Here is a 5,089-nt window from a genome sequence, read left to right on the forward strand (position 1 = left end):
TTTCATTTAAGATGTTTTGTACAAAATTTTCAAGTTTCCTTGGCTAGGAAAGACTTGGTATGTAAGCAATCCAAGTGATTCACCTCTCTTTCCTAGAGGAGAACTAAAAGCTTTTGCTATCTACTTCTTCTTTGAAATTTTCTTTTAAAGACCAAAGTATTCTAAAAAAAATGTCTCAACCTCCTTCTCAATGGATAAGTGCTTCAAATGAAGAAGAAATAAGTTTGAAACAAATTGCCTTTGATTTGAGAGCACTACTACGTTGGAAGGAAGATGAAATAATTGCAAGGGAAAGGGAAAAACAAGAAAGAGATAGGTTTCATCAACTTTTAGATGAAGAGAGGAGGGGAACAAGAAATATGGAAAGGTTGCATGAGAGGATGAGTAATAGGAGTCAACACTTGTACTCCCACACTCCAACACTAGTCACACACTATGAAGAAGAAGATAGTAGACTAGTTGACACCTTCTATCAACCTCCTCCTCCTCTAAGAAGAGAAAGAAGAGAGCCTAGGGAACCAAGAGCCATTAGAATAGACCTCTCTCACTTTTATAGGAAAGATGATGTTGAAGCTTATCTTGATTGGGAGATGAAGGTCGAGCAACTCTTTGCTTTCCATCAAGTTAGTGAAAAAAGGAAAGTGCCTCTTGCTACCCTAAGCTTTCAAGGGTATGCTATGTATTGGTGGACTTCTATAGTCCAAGAGAGGCTAAGAAGTAATGGACCTTCAATTGAATATTGGAATGATCTTAAGTCAGCCCTTAGGAGGAGACACATTCCCTCCTACTAGAATAGGGAGCTCATGAACAAGCTCCAAAGACTCCAACAAAGAAATATGTTTGTGGAAGAATATAGACAAAACATGGAGTTACTTATCATGAGGGCGGGAATAATTGGGGAAGAGTCCATTACCATTTCTAGATTCTTAAGTGGCTTAAACCTTGATATAAGAGATAGAGTTGAGCTTCTACCTTACCAAGATTTGAATGATTTGGTGCAAATATGCATTAAGGTAGAACAACAAAATTTGAGAAAATATTTTTCAAAAAGAAATCAAGCTCAAACTAACTCTTATGTTAAGAAAGATTTTAAGAAAGAAGAGAAAAAGGAGGAGCCACCTAGGAATCTAGGAAAAGGTAAAGAGGGGAATGCATCATCACACACTCGCACAAGTGAAATCAAATGTTTCAAATGTCTTGGTAGAGGTCACATAGCATCTCAATGCCCCACCTTAAAGACCATGATTCTTAGGGGTGTTGATAGATATAGCAGCCAAGATGAAAATGAGAGTGAGAGTGGAAGTGAGGAATCCAACGAGTCTAATATAGAATATGCTCACCCTTGTGATGGGGACCTTTTAATGGTTAGAAGGATCCTCAACAATCAACCTAGTCCACAAGCACTAACACAAAGAGAGAACATATTTCACACAAGGTGTAAAATTTTGGAAAACACTTGTTCTCTAATTGTGGATAGTGGCTCGTGTTGTAATTGTTGCAGTACTAGGTTAGTTGACAAGCTATCTTTGATTGTATTACCTCATCCAAAACCTTACAAACTTCATTGGCTTAATGAAGATGGGGATTTGGCAGTCAATCATCAAGTAAAGGTCAAGTTTTCCATAGGGAAATATGAAGATAGTGTGCTATGTGATGTAGTACCTATGGAAGCTTGTCATATCTTATTGGGCAGACCTTGGCAATTTGATAAGAAAACCATGCACAATGGTCTCACCAACAAGATTACCTTTACTCACAAGGCTAAAAAGTTTGTTCTTCATCCTCTTTTGCCATCACAAGTGGCTAAGGATCAACTTCAAATGAAGAACAAAAGAGAAAAAGAGAAAGATGAGGACAAAAAAAAAGTCCAAAAGATAAATAAAGATAGATTTCCTAAGAAAAGGAAGTCTAAACTTAGCCCTCGAGGTGATGGTCCCTTTAAAGTGCTAAAAAGAGTCAATGATAATGCGTATAGGCTAGAGATTCCTGAAGGCTATGATGTGCATGCCACCTTTAATGTTGCTGACTTAATACCTTATGTAGATGGTACAGATGATGAGGCAGAGACTACAGATTTGAGGACAAATCCTTCTCAAGGGGGAGGGGATGATGAGATGCCTCGAGCTAAGGGACCTACAACAAGAGCCATGGCTAGGAGAATACAAGAGGAATGGGCCTTAAATGCGCATGCAAGTCCCAAGATGAACTTCACATGGGCCAAGGAAGATGTGAAGACCTAGCCTAGGAAATTTTGCTTGTAAATACTATATTAGGATTTTATTTTGGGCTTTGTATTTTGGGCCCAGTAGAATAGGGTTTTCTTTTGGCCATGTATTGGGCCTTAGAAGAAATTGGGCTTTAGAAGTAATTTTGGACCAAAAAGGGGAATTGGGCCAAATGGGCCAAGAGTAGTGTGTCTACTCTAGAAAAGCCTAGAAGCTTCTAAAACTTGCTCTCCAAGGATGAGAGTTAGCTTCCCATGGTAAGACAAGTGTGACTTGCTTAGGTGGCAAGTCACACCTCCCACATACTCCTTTTTGGCTCCAAAATTCAACTTTCTAGACTCCTTTTTCCCTCCTATTTTTGGAGACTCCTTGGTCTCATTTTAGCTTATAAATAGAAGGCTTAGGAGATGTATTTTTCAGCTTGAAATTAAGTAATGAATTGCTGCCCAAATTTGTGCATAAATCTCTTTTGAGCTGACCTTAGAGTAAACTCTCCTCTATTTTACTCTAGTCTTCTTGCTTAGGAGTTGGCCTCACCTCTCTTAAGAATCCTTTCACCTAAACCAAACCAAACACCTTAAGCTTCTTTCCTTCATGCTTCCGCATCCAACACCATCCATGGAGCCTTCATTCTTCATGCAAGCTTCAATGGAGACAAAAAGAAGCCATCATACGGAGTAGGGATCTCTTAGGAATTTATCACTTTTTTATTTTGTTGGACTATGGATCTATTGTAATAGTTTTTATGGACAATTATATTTGTAATACGGTATTGCCACGAATTATTTTTTTTATATGTTTTAGCGCGTTGAAACTTAAGGATTTAAATATTTCTCGCGTTTTGGGAAATTGTTGAATAATAAATGAGGTTGTTTTTATTAAAAAAAAATTTGTTTATTTTAACAAGTAATTTCTGACTAGGATGTTACATGGACCAACTGAATTTAGGATGAATATGTTGGAGATTATAGATCTAAGTTTGGGCTGTAAGTTGTTTAGAGTGCTTGAAATTATGTAGTGCGTGAGGTACTAGTGTGGCTCCTAGCGGAGATATTTGAACCTCCAGGCGGTAGCTTGGAAACAGCGAGGTTTGTGCGAGTGGCGCCTAGCGGAGAGGAAGGTTCCGCCAAGCATAGCGTTAGAAGTAGAGGACTATTGGAGTGCGTGTGCCTGGCGGTGGCGGTTTTTTGCCAGGCGGTACCTATAGCAATGAGTGGTTCTGAGGCACTTGGCGCTTGGCGGTACGCGTCCCCCGCTAGGCGGTCTGGAAGCGAGTAGCGCGTAGCGGCACGTGTCCCCCGCCAGGCGATTTTGCTACTGTATCTTTGGGTGGTTGATTCTGTATGCGTGATCTACAAGACTCTTGGTGATGCTCCAAAGGTGGGGTTGCTGGTGTTCCTTGAGTTGTGGCTCAGAACGTATCCCTTGAGTTGTGGCTCAGGATGGAGGTTAAAGCACGTGGTATTCCTTGAGTTGTGGCTCGGAATAGCATCTCTTGAGTTGGGGCTCGGGATGGCGGATGAACACGAGGAACTCTTGAGTTGTGGCTCGGGTTGGTGAGTGATGTTGGTGTGAGTGTGCTGGTTGTGGCCAGTACGGATGGGTCCAGATAGATTGCCCTCCTCAGTAGTTGACTGACGAGTTTGGTAGTCTTGGAACGTTACGAACTATGATCGTATTTGGGAACTCCACCTGGCGTTACGATGTATAACATGGTTTCCCGCACGTGCCATATCGGTTGTGGCCTGGCAGCAAGTCATCTTGAAGTAATCACTAGAAGATGTAGAACACGAATAACCTGGTTATGGCCAGGTGGTATGAATCAAAGGAATGGAAGTCCTTTGGAATGTTTGTGTAGTTTATATTGACATGTGGTATATGTGTATATATATTTGTATATGTTTTATCTGTTAAGCTCATCCTATCTTCTTGTGTTTGGCGATGATCGTGTACGCGGCACACGTGGACAGATGATGTTGATGCAGGTGGTTCTGGTGAGACTTAGCCATGGAGCGGGGATAGCATGGGAGCTATAGATATATCTTTTGTTTTGGAAATAAATTGTAAACTCTTATGAGAGGTTTTTTTTATTATTTTTCGTTTTATAAACTATGGATTTTGGAATTTTATTTGGAAGTAATAAAGTTTTAAATTTCCCTTGCTTTATGGGAAATGAGGTATTATTAATTGCGATGTAATTATTGTTTTATCTATTTTATTTATTTTAAATCCGTAATATCCTGACAGAATGTTACTGAGATGATGAATTCAAGTGGATTAAAGTGTGAAGCTTGTCTTTTTTACTTTAAGGGGATTAAAGGTTAAAGTGAGAGGATTTAGAGTAAATTTTGTTGAAGTTTGTGAGTGATTTGATGAATGTGATATATTAAAAATTATATTTAAATAAAGAAAAAACAAGATTTCGAAATTGTCTTTTATTTTGAATATGATTAGCAATTATCATTATAAAAGTTTGATTTGTTGTAGAAAAAAATTTTAATATGTATAAATGAAAATAACATATTTCATTAAAAAAATATTTATAAAATAATGTAATAAAAAATTTTATAATTAATAATTACTTTTTAAACCTTATTTTATTACAATTTTAAAATTTTCGTTATTAATTATTTTTGTAGAAATAATTTCAAAAGGCATATTTTTACATCATTTTCATAATTAAGCTGAAAAATTTATTTCGAACATAATAGTAATCTTTACATCACCCTCAAATCATTGCATAACAAAGATGATTGAAAAATAGAGGAATTTTTATCTTCCTTCCCCTCTCTCTCCGTCAATTGGAAGGAGAGTGAGATGATCAATTCAAGTGAATTAGAGTGTGAAGTTTGTGTTGTTCACTT

The 5,089-nt window shown here is 37.8% G+C and overlaps 1 pseudogene; it reads left to right on the forward strand.

The window, feature by feature from the left end:
* Positions 1–482: 482 nt before the first annotated feature.
* On the forward strand, positions 483–1,708 carry LOC146885598 (uncharacterized; annotated as a pseudogene).
* The last annotated feature ends 3,381 nt before the right edge of the window (positions 1,709–5,089 follow it).

This window comes from Vigna unguiculata, chromosome 6 (genome assembly GCF_037176805.1).
Source record: "Vigna unguiculata cultivar grain cowpea cultivar isolate G323 ecotype 2 chromosome 6, ASM3717680v1, whole genome shotgun sequence".
NCBI lineage: Eukaryota > Viridiplantae > Streptophyta > Magnoliopsida > Fabales > Fabaceae > Vigna > Vigna unguiculata.